Consider the following 15,920-nt stretch of genomic DNA (forward strand, 5'->3'; position numbering starts at 1 on the left):
TGTATTCTGAACACACCGCGCCTTTCAGCAATGCGAAGAACACGTTACTTTCAAAGCGTAATGCCTGCACTCCTGTTCCTCCAGCTGACAGACTCCTATTTATCCACTAAGACCGAAGTCAATAGTCCCCCCTGGAAACTCCCTTGACTAGGCTGGCCAAATAGTTCTGTCCAGGCATCTGCTATAGGACTCTCCACATTGTATTGTGAGGTCAACTTAAGGGCACAACTTCTCTGAATATGAGATTCTCAAGGTGAGGAACCACATAAATGTATGTTTTTCTCCTCTACCATTTCTTGAATGGCTACCCGTGTGTCTGGAGAACAGCAGGTGCTCAAGAGGAAACAGATGAGTGAAAAAGGGTGACAAATACAGGAAGTTATTAATTACAAAGGATTCACCCCCAGGGTCACTGTAAAGTTTCCAATCAGGGAATTGCTCTAAGATCCTACAGCTGAAGCACTCATTTCTTTAAACAGATAAGGACTGAGGAAGGCCCACAACCCGGATCCACAGAGGATGAAAAATACGGTCCCAGGGGGCTTCCCTGGTGGCGCAGTGGTTGAGAGTCCGCCTGCCGATGCAGGAGACGGGGGTTCGTGCCCCGGTCTGGGAAGATCCCACATGCCGCGGAGCGGCTGGGCCCATGAGCCCCAGCCGCTGAGCCTGCGCATCTGGAGCCTGTGCTCCGCGACGGGAGAGGCCACAGCAGTGAGAGAGGCCCACGTACAGAAAATAAATAACTAAATAAATAATACGGTCCCAGAACCAAGGAAGAGAGTCTCACAGAGGATGGAACTGCCCAAGTTCATGAGACTAAGGAGCCTCACCCTGCCCTTGTGACAACCTTAAGAGCCGGACCTTACGGTCCCCTCGTTCCAGAGGAGAAGCCCTAAGAGGCAGGCCCAGGGTGCAGACCTGAAGCAAGCTGGACACTGCCCTGGGCCTCAGCTCTAAGCTCCATCTTCCTGAAACCTCATAACCTCATGAGAAACAGCACTTCCTTCTTCGTCTAGTTTCAACGCACACCGTTGCCGCCTCCTTTACCGTGAACTGACCCCCGTGTTCCGTTCCCCCCTCCTCGCAGCTGCTGCCTCCTGTCCCACTCCTCCCTCCCTCCAGAGCCAGGCTGAGTGCGGGATAGGAGGAAAACACCCGAAGAGGGAAGCTGCGCGAATGCCCCTCCCAAGAGACAGCCTGGCACAGGGAGACTTAGGGAGACTGAGTCCAGTCTGGTTCCCCCCAAAGCAGTGACCTCGAGGAGGTCACCTGGCCCCTCTGGTCTCAGCATCCTGAGCGCTGAAATCAGGGCCAGGTTAGCCGACCGCTTAGGCTCTGTTCATCCACCCAGAGGGAGACCCGCTCGGCTGGGTGACCAGAAGCAACTGCCAAGGGTCTCGCGAGAAGCCCAGGGCTCGGGCCGCCTCTCCCACGGCCCAGGCCCTCAGGGGGAGGCTGCTCTCCATAACCGCCCAGGACGATAGCAGAAGACCTCGGAGGAAGGCAGGACAGAGGGGCAAGGGCGGCCGCACGGCTCGGGCCGGAGACTCGCTCACAGTAAGAACTCTGTGCTTGTCACGTGGAAGCGGCAGGTGACACTGCTAGAAAAGGCATCAGGAAAATGCTTTATTCGCTCCCCATCCTGCTCTGATCACGGCTGACAGTGAGATGCGACCTGAATGGGATGTGCATCACGATTCACTCTTGAATCCGAACCTGGGAACAACAGTGCGCGCTATCAGTGTCCACCTGGCTTGGTCCACCCCAGGGAGCCGGAGAAAATGCGTCAGAGAGACCGCCAACGGCAGCATGTCAAGTTATTTACGGCCAGAGCTGCAAATGCTGTGCCCATCTCACCAGCCAGGCAACATGCTCATTTGACTGCTAAGTTACTTGTGTTGTTATTCGCACTAAGATTAAGGAAGACCGTATTTCATTTTAAATATCAGCCATAAACCATCACGAGAGAAAGAAAGAGACGTTGGTGTGACAGCGCTCGGTGTGGACAGAGTCCTGTCCCCAGCTCGGCACTGCCCCCTCACCCCGGGCGGTCACCGCTCACACTGCCGCCTCAGGTCAAGTGCATGGATGGCCTCGGGTCCAGATGCCACTCTGAAGGCAAGAGTTAAATCCATGAAGAAAGCCACAGCCGGCTATCTACCCGGAGTCTCCTGGGGCCCAGGGCTCACACTGGAACTCCCCACTTAAGGGTGTGGTCCACACCGTCCATGAAGACGAGGAGCGCACGCACGCACACATATACACGCACACACACGCGCACACACACACACTCCTGAGCTTTTTTAGTTCAAACTCTCCTTCCTCTTTACTTTCTCTGAATACTGAGAGGTACAGTGTGCCTTGTTGGTGCCTTGTGGTGCCTCTTTTTTCTTCTCTTATTCAGAATCAAAACGGATCCGGCTCTTCTGAACGGAGCCAGGCTGGTTCTGCCTCTCATGCCCCACCACTCCCAAGAGGCATTCAGAAAGGGTTTTGTATTTTGTGGTGGAAACAGTCCATGTGGGCCGGACCCCACCGCCCTGTCGATTGGAGACTCACCCTCACCTGCCCCCAACCTGTCCCTTCCACTCCTGGGGGTCCCCGCAGGTGGGACTCTGCTGCAGGGGCCAGAGGCCCCAGCCCCACCAACTCCATCACCTCCATTCCAACCAGCCACAATGGAGCCATTCACCCACCTGGGTCTGGTATTCTCGCCTGACAAACCAGAATCAAAAGAACTCCTCCCCTCCCTCAGGGCTTCTGCAAAAGTTCTGAGACAGACATAAACGTGCACTAACATAATACAGAGGTTTTGTGACTGAATAATGTAAGAAAAAGCTGAATGTAAAGTGAATTCTCTCACCAGAAATAAAATAGTTTCCCTCTCAGATGGACCACAAGAACAAGAGCAGTGATTCTGGATCTTCTACAAGGTAAGAGAAAGATTCTCAGAAGCCAAGAGCAGTCTCACCCAATTTTGTTAAAACCGAGAGCTGATACTGCTGCTAAGCCAAGAATGGTTTAGTATCAGCCAAGTAAAGCTACAGCGACATCCAGCCGCACAAGGGCTGCGTGGCATGTGTTAATGACAAGTATGTCATCCTTTTCCCAGTGGCAATTTTCCACAAAACGTCTTCTCATACGTGGACTTTCCGTTACTTTCTCACTTGTCCCAAGTAAACAATACAATGTAGCGACCTTCCCGCTACCTTGTACAGTTGTGCTCCTGAGCTTGTCAGTTGAACACTGTGACCTGTGCCTTCCGTACACTGTGTCGAGTCCTACGATAACCCTGCAACGCACTGATTCCCATTTTACAGATGAGGAAAACCAGGCCCCAAAAAGGTGAGTAATATGTCCACAGCCCAAAGCCTGGTTTGACCCTGCCCCAGAGATGCTCTTCCCCACTACTGCACGCTGTTCCGGGTAAGATGGTTTGGGTTCACCAAGGTCACCTGAGCAGACAGAGGCAGGGGTGCGGCCACCGGACTCCCACCTGATGGAGCGGCACGTCCAGACCTCCGCCCTCACCCCTCCACTCCTCCCCCTTCACCCGCGGCCCTTGTCCCCCGTGCGTGCAGAGCAGATCTGGGGGAACGAGAGGACAGTCTGCGTCATTCAGTGACCTGCCGTCCGGAGGGAGGGCGAGAGGCCCTGCAGCCGCACGCTCCTCCCCTACGGCGACACCCCTGCCTCGGCTCCGCTCCCGGCCCCAACACGCTGCCCCAGCGCCCCGGGAGCAGCCCCCAGCCCGGCAGGAAGGGACGGGAGGCCACTGAGAGCGGGCAGGGCTCAGGGAAGTTGTGGCAGACCCCGCTCCTGCGAGCTGAGCACCGGAAGCCCCGGCCCAGAGGCACCGGCCTGAGGCCAGCCTCGCAGCAGACGCTGACGGGGAAACCAGCGCAGGCGCAGCGCCCCACCTGGTGGCGCTCCAGGAAAGCCCCGGCGGACGGGCAGACAGCGATGTGGGGCTGGTTTGTTTTTCAGGCTTCTGTTTTGGTCCCGACTTGTCATGTACTCAGCTTGTCCTCCACTCGTTTGGACCACTTCTCTTTTTCCGGGAGCTGCTTCTTGGCTCTACGTGTCTAAGCAGCAGCAACCTACAAGCTGCGCGTGTGCGGCCTTGGAACACGAAGGTTCGTGCCTGAACCGAGCTGTGAGCCACTGGACCCGAGTGGGAGCGGTGCCTGCAGGCCAGGGGGGCCCTGCGGGTGTGGGTCCTGAGGGCCACCTCCCCGCGGCGAGTGCCAGGACAGCCGGGACGGCTCCGTGGCCCACGGGGTCACCGGGAAGCCCTCAGAGCTGGAGCTGCGCACGGACGCCCGCGGTTCCTCTGGACGCCCGCGCGCGCAGGGGGCTCCCCCTGCTCGTCCTCCGCCAGGCCCGCCCGGGGGCAGGGCCAGCGCGTGGCGAACCAGGCGAGCCCATGGGAGGGGCCGCTCCTCTGCGGCTAAAGGGAGCCGGACGAGAGCTCTCAAGGCCTCCAGCTCCCACACGCCGAGGCGTCCACACTCAGCCTGTGGCTGGCCCGACTCAGCCGTTCCCTTTACTGGGAAAAGTGGCGTCAGAACCCAGGTGACTGGGACAAGGCCTCTGGTAAAGCGCGCACCACCCTCATCCCGTGACCGTCCACCCCCGGGCCCGGGCCGTCACCCGCTTCTTCACCAGGCCTGTGCGTACCCTCCTCAGGGCCCGCGGGCGGTGCCTGCACGCACTCACTCACCCTCGCCCCGAGCGCTTCTCCGCGGGGCCCACGTTGAGGCTGGTACCCGGAGACGCCCCAGAGCTGCACCCAGCGCCACACACACGGGGCGGACAGAGTCGTGCGAGCACGGAAGGCGGCCTCTCAGGACAGACACTCAACGCCTCGTGGCCACGGCGTCTGCAAAGGTGTTCCACGCCACAGCCGTACCGGCTCTGGTACGGGGAACATGGCGGACGTCACGGGGAACGTGGCGGACGTCACGACGTAAACAGCCAAGGCAGAGTCACGTGACAGAAACCCCGCCTTCCCCTGACCTCCTCGTGACCCCACCAGACACCCAGGCGCAGCGAGCGCCGCTGCCGGCACGTTTTGAGCCCGCTGCCCACCGCCCGGCCCTCAGCCCCACTGCTGCTCCCTGGCAGCGGCGCCGTGTCTGCTGGGCTCTGCTGGGCCTCAGGAAGCGCAGTTGGGCCGTGAGCCCCTGGACCCGGGGTACGTGACCGCTGCACCCACCGGCAGTGGCCGCCCCTTATCAACTTCTCATCGTCTCCCTCACGGAAAACACGAAGGGCCTGAAACCCTGAATTCTGGGGATCAAATTATACCCTTTTCTAGGAACTACATTAGCAACGAAGGCGTAAGAGTGAAGAGAGGTTCTCTTTAAAGCCGTCTTCATCTCTAATATCCCAAAGGGGAAGCGGAGGGGCCAGCTCCGCTCGGTCTTCTCCGAGGTGAAGCGGGGGGTTCCCTGCACCCGGCACTGCTCTCAACGTCACCGCGCCCCAGGCACAGCCCACACAAACAACGAGGGCCCCTGCGCCCACTGTGCTGTGCCTGGACGTTTCCGTCCGATCAAAGGCAAAAACGTTTCAGGGCAGGGTGTCCAGGCAGCAATAGAAAACCACTTCCACGTTAAAAACCCACTTCTCTTGGAACAAGACCCTGAAAAGCAAGCAAGAGATTAAAGGGCACCAGCCCAGGGGCTGCACAATCTGAAACTGGCGCTTACCTCCGGAGACAAGGACAACAAGATCTCAGATCGAAGCCCTGATGGAGATTTCAAAGAGAGTGGGGAGGAAAAGGGGGAGAGGGAGCAGCGAGGCTGCCCGCCCCCCCCAGGACGCCCCAGAAGGAGAAGCAGCTCCCGTCACAGGCCCGTCCTCCCCTTGGAGAGAGGGGGGCGGGCATCGCCTCTGCTGTGTGCAGCCGTCCACCAGCATGTCTCCGTCCACAAAAGGGACGGTGCAGGGGCGGAGACAGGAACAAAGCCCTGCAGCCAGCCCGTGGCCCGGGGGTGGCAGCCCTCGTCCTCACGCCCTGCACGTCCACCTTCACCTTCCCCGGTTGTTAGGTGTGGGCTCTGCCAGGGCCACACCTCCCACCCCACAGCCACGTGAACCTCTCTCTGCTGCACACCTGGGCGGCTTGCTGTGCGGCGGGCAAAGCGCACCTGGTTCAGTAACATCAGCCCAGTGCATTCCCGCTCCAGCTGGACTAGGTGTATTCTGAGTGGCATTTTAACTGTCTCTTTGCTTTTTGTTCTCAGACAGGTTTTCTGAAATGCAATAATATTTTCCCAAAAAAGGGTATTTGCTGAATTATTCTTTTGGATTTAGAAAGCATTTCTAACCTTGTTTCCATAGATACAAAGTTAAAGAAAAGCTTTGAAAAAAATATTTAACAAGGAGCCTTGAATGTCAAATACTGAGGGTGCAAATACACACTGCATTAGGAGAAAGAAATGGAACCCCAGAGACCCCCCGACTGGTGCAGTCATGAGCCAGGCCAAACACAGCAGCTCCCCGTGAAAGAACAGCGTGGAAGTGAGAACAACTGACGGAGACCAGACAAAAGTAGGGATGTGGGTGTGGTGCACGTGCGCTGCAGACCCACCCTTCCGCGGATGTGCTGGATGCATGGCCTGGGGACTGTCGCAGTACTGGGCTGCCTCGGGTCTCAGGTGAAAGAGGGAAAGATTAGTTCAGTTTCTCAGCCATTCCTGATGCATGGGGCCCCTGGATAGTCACATAAAATCTCAGGACCCTCCTTAGGAAATCGATCTTATTTTGCCATCGTCACATGATAGAACACACAGTTCTCAAACTTTAGTGCCCATGAATCAACTGCCGTCCTGATAAAATGCCATGTTGATTCCTGAGGCCAGAGTGGATCCCAAGTTTCCGCATTTCCAACGAGAAGCAAGGGCACAACATGTAGAAATAATTTTAATTTAAATTTTTAGGACTTCCCCGGTGGCTCAGTGGTTAAGAATCCACCTGCCAATGCAGGGGACACGGGTTCGATCCCTGGTCCAGGAAGATCCCACATGCCGCGGAGCAACTAAGCCCGTGCACCACAACTACTGAGCCTGTGCTCTAGAGCCCGCGAGCCACAACTACTGAGCCCGCGTGCCACAACTACTGAGCCTGCGCTCTGCAGCACATGAGCCACAACTACTGAGTTCGCATGCCACAACTACTGAGCCTGTGCTCTAGAGCCCACGAGCCCACACGCCACAACTACTGAGCCTGCACTCTAGAGCCCGAGAGCCACAACTACTGAGCCCAGGTGCCACAACTACTGAGCCTGCGCTCTACAGCCCACGTGCCACAACTACTAAGCCCATGCGCCTAGAGCCCATGCTCTGCAACAAGAGAAGCCATAGCAATAAGAAGCCCATGTACTGCAATAAAGAGTAGCCCCTGCACACCGCAAATAGAGAAAACCTGCATGCAGCAACGAAGACCCAATGCAGCCAAATAAATAAATAAATAAATAGCAGCATCCCCTCCCAAAAATAAATCAATAAATTTTGAATCAGCATATTATTAAAGATTGTATTATAAAGTAAATTTAACAAACTCTTTATGATTCATTTTTTGGATCCAAATTCTGTATTTTCCCAAGCATCAAGTGACATGCCTTATTCAAATTATTTTGTATTAGCTATGAAGGAAAAAAATCATACATCAACTAACATTTATGAGTATCTTAGGTTTCATTTTAAGATCGATGTATATTTATATATGTTTTTCAATCAGGATTAAAAGGCAAGAACTGCCCCTATGGCTTGATGTTTAGAATCCTCACACTACGAGCTCAAAAACATCAGAGGTCTTTTTCAGATAATTTTCTGGTTTTGTTTTTAAATGATGAGATAAGAAAGAACGTTTGCTATTTGTGAGCACCTGTCCACAAAAGCAGCATGGTGGTAAGTGCAGTCTTCATGCCAAACATGCAATTTCAAATGAGACAACTGTCACTGCACATCCTTTTAACACTGACACCTGAAGTACTGGGGACACGCAGACACACTGCAGAGGATGGGGCTGAAGGGCCAGGAAGGGCGTCTGGGTGAATCTGAGCAGTAACTGTCTTTGTCCTCCTCTTGAACTTGTTGTATTTCAGCATCCTTGATCTCCTGCACCCTGCTGTCCACGGTAGGTCCAGATTACATAGCGGAACAGAGAAGAAAAGTGACTGCAAACTGTGTCACAGTGATATGAACGAGCAGCGTCCTGTTGGCAATGGCATCCCGCAGGACACAGGCCACGGTACGTTAATACGCTTTATTCAGAAAGGGTTGGGGCTGCTACACTTGAAAAACGTGAGCTGGCAAGGTTTCAGTCTACCTTCCCTGCTCTCGTCTATCCCCGTCTCCAGTGAGGCACACAGTTCAGGAGTGAACAGAGGCCAGGAGTGACAGGCCACCTGCAGCGGTGGACACTCCTCTCCCTGGTTCTGCCTCTCCCCTCCCCTCACCAGAGCTGGAGCCCATCAAGCCACCCGGGGGTCAGAGAGAGGAACCCCAGGAGCTTCAGGGTACCCAGGGCATGCAGAGAACGGCCACACACTTGTGCAGGTAAAGTGCTATTGGGACACAGCCCACCCCCCTGCTTACACCTCATCTATGGCTGCTTCTCTCCTACAACAGCTGAGCTCAATACTTGTGACACACACCATGGGCCTGAAAAGCCTCAATTATTTTACAGAAAACTGAGCTGGCCCCAGTCCCTTAGAAGGAAAGCAGATTGCTCATGGGACCAAAAGGAGGTTAGAAACTGAGCTTGAAAAAATAGGCGGGAACCAAGACAGGACACCTCCAGAACACAGCACGAGGGATGCAGCCGCCCCCATGGGACTCCGCAGCAGCCAGGCCCAGCACACTCCTCGGGCACCCCTCCTTGCTGCACCACTCAGAGCTGGCAGGGAGAGCAAGGCTGGCCTCGCCGACATCAGGTGGCCTCGTGGTGCCAGCACAGTCCACACAGGGGCCGCCACACGCCCCCAAACCTGGACTGCACCACCCAAGAGCATGTGGGCCTTTCCAGGATCCCAGGACACCATGGACTCTAAGTTCACCTCAGAACACAAGCTGGTTTTTTTTCACATTCACCGCTGAGCCACCCAGCCTGGACCCTCCTGGACCACTCCCACCACTGACCTCTTGGCCCCAGAACAGGACTCTGTCCTCATCCTCGTGGGAATTCACACTTGTCGTAGCCACAGCCTAAATCTTCTGGGCTCTACCTGTGCAATTCCAGCTTCTCTCCAGCCCTCCCCTCTGCGTCCTGTGCACATTTAATCAACCGGTCCATCCTTCCCATCTATATCTAAGTCTTGGACAGGCAGGGCCAACTGAGTTCTGCACTGGGCCTGGGGCCACGTCCAGGGCTGGCTAACCACCAATGTCATTGGTAAAAGCTTGCAGCAAATGCCCCTACGAGCCTTCTTTCCGCATTTGCCACAGCTGTTTGACCCTGCGGGGCAGGCCCGGGACTCTTCCTCCAGAGAAGGAAGCGGGACTGTGGTCAACGTGCCATCCTGCCCCCCGCCCAGTAGGAGCTGCATGAACCTCACGGAGTCACCTCTGTGATTCAGTTCAAGGGCCCAACATCCAACCCATTTCCCCCTTCTGTCAAGCAGAGTTAAAAGGTCAAGGTGACACAGAACCAAAGTTGAGTGCTGTTTCAAAAAGCAGGACCAGGGCTTCCCTGGTGGCGCAGTGGTTGAGAGTCCGCCTACCGATGCAGGGGACACGGGTTCGCGCCCCGGTCTGGGAAGATCCCACATGCCACGGAGCGGCTGGGCCCGTGAGCCATGGCCGCTGAGCCTGCGCGTCCAGAGCCTGTGCTCCGCAACAGGAGAGGCCACAACAGTGAGAGGCCCACGTACCACACACACACAAAAAAAGCAGGACCAGAACTGCATGAGTGGGGAAATCAACTCTCAAGATTTCTTTTCCTTCTTTCTAGTCTCCACGGCCTCATTTACATCTATATTATGGGTTCTGCTGACAACACACTATAGGAAAAGGCAAACTGCCAGCCAGCATCCAGCAGGCGTGGCTGAGCTCATGGGCAGAGTGCCGCGAGGAAAATGTGATGAGCCCTGTCTTTGTCTGGTGCTGGCAGGTTGGCCTGAGGTCCTGGGTGGCCACACATGGCGAGAACTGACGGTGACATGCCAGCAGAGCTGCCTACAGGTTTGCACAGGAGAAGTGATGGGTGACGCGCCCACCGCCTTCTCCGTGCCTAGCTGTGAGCAACTAGGGGCGTCTTAAATTGCAATTCCACTCAGCAAGCATCCATTCAAGGTCCCTTATGGGCCACACAGACAGACACAAGTGAAATACAGAGACCCGTCCCCAGAAGCCACTAAGGTAAGTGCATCTGCATACCTCACATCGGTGATGACGACCCACCACTAACGCTTCAGGGCCTCCATCCCCAAAGTGTCAAGGGCATGCCAGAAAATGTGCCCTGCCCTGTGCATGCTAGGGAACATTCTTCTGGGCCTGGTTCTCAGAGGGAACACTGCATGTTCTCAATGTGATGACTCTGTATCTTAGCTTCTCCCTCTGGGGTCCCCCGCAGCCCCCATGACACAGAATAACTCGGATGTCCCCGGTGCGCTGACGTAAGTTTGCTTCGCTTACTCAAGCCCAGAGCAGGTGCTCAGTAGAGAGGAACTAAAAGCTCTGCTGCATTTATTCAGTAATGAATGAGTGATTTCTCAAACTCTCACCCCGTGAGAACCGCACGCCCTCAAACTCCCCCTCTTCTCATTCTCACACGTTCAGAAGAAGGCTATTTTATGTTTTCCAAGATTTCATTACAAAAAGAAAAGTCTACCCTTCTTCGCATCCACTGTAACTCCCCCTTCTGTTCTAGCCCAGGCTCTTTCTTTCCTATTGTAACAGTAAAGCAGTTCAGAGACATCAGAAATTCTCCCATTTGATGAAAAACACTGGAATTCCATGTAGAAAAAGGAACCACATTCTTAGAAAAATGAGGAGGAGAAGGAACCGAAGGAGAAAGACAGTCACGAGTAGATCAGACGGGAATGTGAAAAGCCACCAGGAAGGACACAAAGAACACTCTGATGGAATGAGATTGGCTTCTTTTCAGAGACAATTAACTAATGAGAAAGTGGTGGGTCCTTGTTGCTGTGCACAGGGCAGCAGCACCCATGAGAACCAAGGCACTTTGCTGTCTTATGACCCCTCCCACAACAAGCCTTACTCTCTTGCACACGTGAGACTGTATGTAGTTTGCAGAGAATCTCACCAGCATAACATGTGCCATTGATGCACGATTTTCAATTTGTTTTTCTCAAGTCGAAAGGTTGAGGACAGTTGCCTAGGACTTGGGGACCGCAGACAACGCCAGGTTAAGTTTCTTCTGATGTCTGTGACTCCACACCCTCTTCGTGGGTGCAAATCACTGCAGAACCTCCTCCCTCCCTCCCCTCTCACTCGTTTTCTCTTCATTTCCCCCTGACCTCAAAAAACAAAGAGGCAGTGGAGCGAGTTGATGTGTCAGGACTGGCAATAGCATCTCAAGGTCCATTTCCAGGATTAGCATCCCCAGCCTCATCCTGTCCCACGGCCCACAGAGAGCAGCATGGTTTTGTGATTCCACTTAAGTGACTGGACAAAGGCTACGCATTGAGATATGAACGTGGAGATTACATCAATTTACGTAGAATTCAGAAGGTAAGAGAACCCACGAATCACAGAATGATCTGTTCCTCCAACTCTTCTAAACCGTGCACGTCTTGTAGCCACATGAAAGACCATACAAACAGGGTGCTGCCCTTGTCCCCTGACCATACCTCAACAGACATCCACGGCCTTGCTGTAGAAAAAGGAAAACTTCTACAGGCAAGTCTCGCCGCACAGCCTTGCCCCACAGATAACACGCAGAGTCCCCACACGCTTCCCAAGCGTCATGTCTCTGCGGCCCCAGGGGATCAGCTGGAGCATGTGGGTGGGAGCCTGTTCACTGGGCCCCTGGGTAGACCAGGGCTGTTACCACAGTATTTAAAGAGAAGTCATCCTTAAGTGAAAGAAGCCAGTCTGAAAATTCTGGAAAAGGTAAAACTATGGAGACAGGAAAAAGATCAGTGGTTTCCAGGCATCCAGGGAGAGAGGGCTGACTGGGTGAAGCGCAGAGCATTTTTTGAGCAGTGAAACTTCTCCGTAATTGTGGACACATGACTCTACACGCCTGTTGAAGCCCATTGAACTTACAGCACAAAGATGAACCTAAATGTATGCAAATTTAACCAAAAATTAACAGTGAGGCAGGAGTACCCCGGGATGGAATGACGGCTATGACAAAAGAATCTAACCGTGTTACAAATGTGAGAAACCACCACCTCTCAGGGGCTGGGGGAAAGATGCTGACCTAAGTAACTTCGGAAATGAGGAGAGCCTATAAAACTACTGGCCAAAGAGACTGTACGTAAGCCCTGTATTCTAGTTGATAAAGTTTCACCGGGAGCACAGACTAGCAGTTCTGACACTGAAATCCAACAATTAAGTAAATAGATGGCAGTTGGTGGGGGCCAGCTCTCTCACTGTCGGAGCTGGAGACTACAGAAGCAAAGGCAGGAGATGGAAGGACCCCCGTGGCGATGAACTCGGGCTGGAGACACAGATAAGAGCTGCTGTTCAGCCTGATACAGATACAGATGGTCACAGAGAGAAATATTTATAAGTATGATTAGTGCACACACGTGTGAGTCCTCGCTCTGTTAGCTAAGACGTCCACAAGCAATGACACCGCAGTAGCAATGCGCACACCGAGTGCTCAGATCCTGGCTTCTAATCCCACTCACAAATAAAAGGCACTCAGATTCCTTAGAGAAATGGCTAATTCTAAGATTCGGGCAGGAAATACACCAGATGAGCCTAGAGCATCATGTAGTGCCAGAAAGTAAGGAAGTGCTCAAAAAAATAGCCATACAGATGGGAGTATTCGAAGATAGCCAGCTGAAATAGCTCCTAATGACCAAAGCTGGAAAAATCTGAGCAAAAAAAATAAACTAGTAGTGGGTTATTATCCAAAGTATAAAAGAAATTAGTGAATAAATAAACGAGGAAAAGAGACAAATCTCCTGTGCAGGAAAATTCCAAATAATGTGTGTAGATTTTCCACCTCGAGGAGGGGAGCACAACTCCCACTCCTTAGATGTGGGCTGTGCATAGCAACTTCCTTCCAAAGAGTACAGTGTGGAAAGGGGGGAAAGAGATACTTCACATGGACACACCTGGCAAACACACCTCAGCCAGGAGATCAAGGTCAACGTCAACAGGGACAAGTCATCTTGATAGTGTGTGCCCCTGACGTAATGTAACGAGAACAGCATTTACCTCTGTGGTCTACCTCCCAGAAACTCATAACCCCAGTGTAATCATGAGAAAAATATCAACAAAGCCAAACTGAGGGACATTCTACAAAATATCTGACCAGCACTCCTCAAGGTCAAGGTCACCAAAAACAAGGGGAGTCTGAGGAAACGTCATGGCCAAGAGGAGCCTAAGGAGACATGATGACTAATGTAACACGGTACCTGGATGGGCTCCTGGAGCAGAAAAAGGACACTGAGAAAAACTAAAGAAATTTGAATAAAGTGTGGAATTTAGCTAATAGTAATATGTCAATATTGGTTCATTAATTATAACAAATATATGTACTAATGTAAGATGCTAATAAGGAGAAACTGGGTGTGGGGTATATGGGATTCTCTGTCCTAGCGTCACAATTATTTGTAAATCTTAAACTGTTCTTTTAAAAAGTTGTTTTTAAATAAATTAAAAAAAAAAAATATATATATATATATACACACACATACACTTATATATAGTATGGCCACACAATGGAATATACAAAACCATCAAACATTCTATAAGTTAATATTTCTTAACATAATAATAGGCTTATGCCAAATTAAGTTCTAAAAAGCTAGCTATAAATACAAAGGGTGTAAAAAGCAGCACTGAAATTTACAGTGGTCTTCTACGTTGGGCAGTGGGAATATACTGCCATTTTATTTTCTTCTTTTTTGTGAATCTGTGTTTTTAAATGTTACTGCCTTTGTAGTATGAAATATTCTACAGGTTATCAGTTACTGGATTTACAAAAAGTCATTGGATAAAAGAAGTTGAGGAAACGATCCTGATTTCTTCACAGTTTGAAAGTGGTTTTGACTGCCCACTCGCTCAGCCCATCACCCCAAGAAAACCAAAAGATCTGGCTCATCTTTAAAATGCCCAGAACCCTGTGTCAACAAACCTTGAACTGAACAATGCAGCTACTGAACAAAGAAGCTGTGACCACATTACCTTCCTGATGCTCTAAGACTGATTCCAAGAAGGGTTACTCGAGAGGCCCTAACCTTTCCTTCTGTCCCCGAGGGTTTCCTTACCCCACCCCAGGAATGTCGGGGCTTCTGGGCTGAGCTCTCTTGAACACATACCAGTAAATGGGGAGGGCTCACACAGAGGACACACAGCTGGTGGGGACGAGCCTGGGACAACAGGTGGGAGCCAATCGGGCACCTTCGGGGCTGTGAGCCCCACAAGAGTGGCCTGGCAGAGCGACACTTAGCGCTGCTGAAGTAATTAAGCCCACGTGGCCCCAGAGGAAACAGTCTCAGCTGTGTCCAGCTGTGGGCGTCCCCAAGGAACATAACATACCGCCGCACCCCAGGACAAGATGATGGCTCCCACTGACAGAAGAGTCATCATTTCATCGGCAACAACTCACATGTGTGTAACAGCCACCCCTCCTCCCCTGTGCCCAGAGGGTGGTCAAAGGAAACACAGGTGAGAACCAAACTCACTTGCCCAACATAGCACCCATCGACACGCAAACACACCACCGACACCTGAACACAGCACCCACCAATGTGCAAGCAGCTGTCTGCTTGACTTTGCTTCTTCCTCACTTAAAGCTAATGAAAGATTTGGAAAATATTTATGAAAAGAAAATATTAGAGGATAGATCTGCCCTCATCTGTTTCTTTAAAAAGAAAACAGTGATAGTTTCTGTGGAATTTCAAGGTCAAAAGATATTTCCCTCTGAAACTACCTTTCAAAGTTGATACAAAATTGTTTAAAAGGAAAATAGGGACAGAAAACGATGTCACAAATGTGACCACATGGCTGACCCCTCCCAGAATGACGACCATCTACCCGCCCAAGTCATGCTGGCACGTGTCTGGTTTGGTGACCCAGCCAGGCCTGCCTTCTCTCACCACAAAAGCCTCTGAGGAGACAGTGAGAGGAAAAGTATCCGAAGTAAAGGAAACCATCCACCTGTGCCACTTCAGTTGATACCCGCAGTACCGTTTCTTGCCCAGATAACTTTCAATGAACGTTAAAAACGTTGCAAGGGCTTCCCTGGTGGCGCAGTGGTTGAGAGTCCGCCTGCCGATGCAGGGGACACGGGTTCGTGACCCGGTCCAGGAAGATCCCACATGCCGCAGAGCGGCAAGGCCCATGACCCATGGCCGCTGAGCCTGTGGGTCCGGAGCCTGTGTTCCGCAGCGGGAGAGGCCACAACAGTGAGAGGCCCGCGTACCACAAAAACAAAAACAAAAACAAAAAAAACCAGAAAAACAAAAAACGTTGCAAACACTGCAGATGCTCAGGAAGAGTGCGCGCCGCAGCGAGAGCGCCGAGGCGGGGGCGGGCGGGCGCGGGGGGCGGCGACTCCAGCTCGAGAGCGGTCCTTGGCGCCTGTGGATGTTCTCCCCACCACGTATTTAATTGTTAAATAACAGCGTCTTTACACGAGGAAGAGCCTCCTCCCACTCAGTTCACCTGCAGCCTCCTCGGCGCCCACGGCCTCCGACGGCTTTTCCATCACCGCCTCCTCCGCCTGGTGCCCGACGCGCTGCCTTGCCGTCTGCGAGCGGGTCTTCC

At 52.7% G+C, this 15,920-nt stretch overlaps 1 protein-coding gene across 1 annotated transcript in view; it reads right to left on the reverse strand.

Moving 5' to 3' along the window:
* The window catches only part of PTPRN2 (protein tyrosine phosphatase receptor type N2), a gene marked incomplete at its 5' end in the record, with an annotated part of 710,841 nt that overhangs the window by 640,184 nt on the left and 54,737 nt on the right, over nucleotides 1-15,920 (reverse strand). The gene's annotated exons all lie outside the window — the stretch shown is intronic.

Source organism: Mesoplodon mirus (genome assembly GCF_964341445.2).
Source record: "Mesoplodon mirus genome assembly, chromosome: 9".
NCBI classification, from domain to species: Eukaryota; Metazoa; Chordata; class Mammalia; order Artiodactyla; family Ziphiidae; genus Mesoplodon; species Mesoplodon mirus.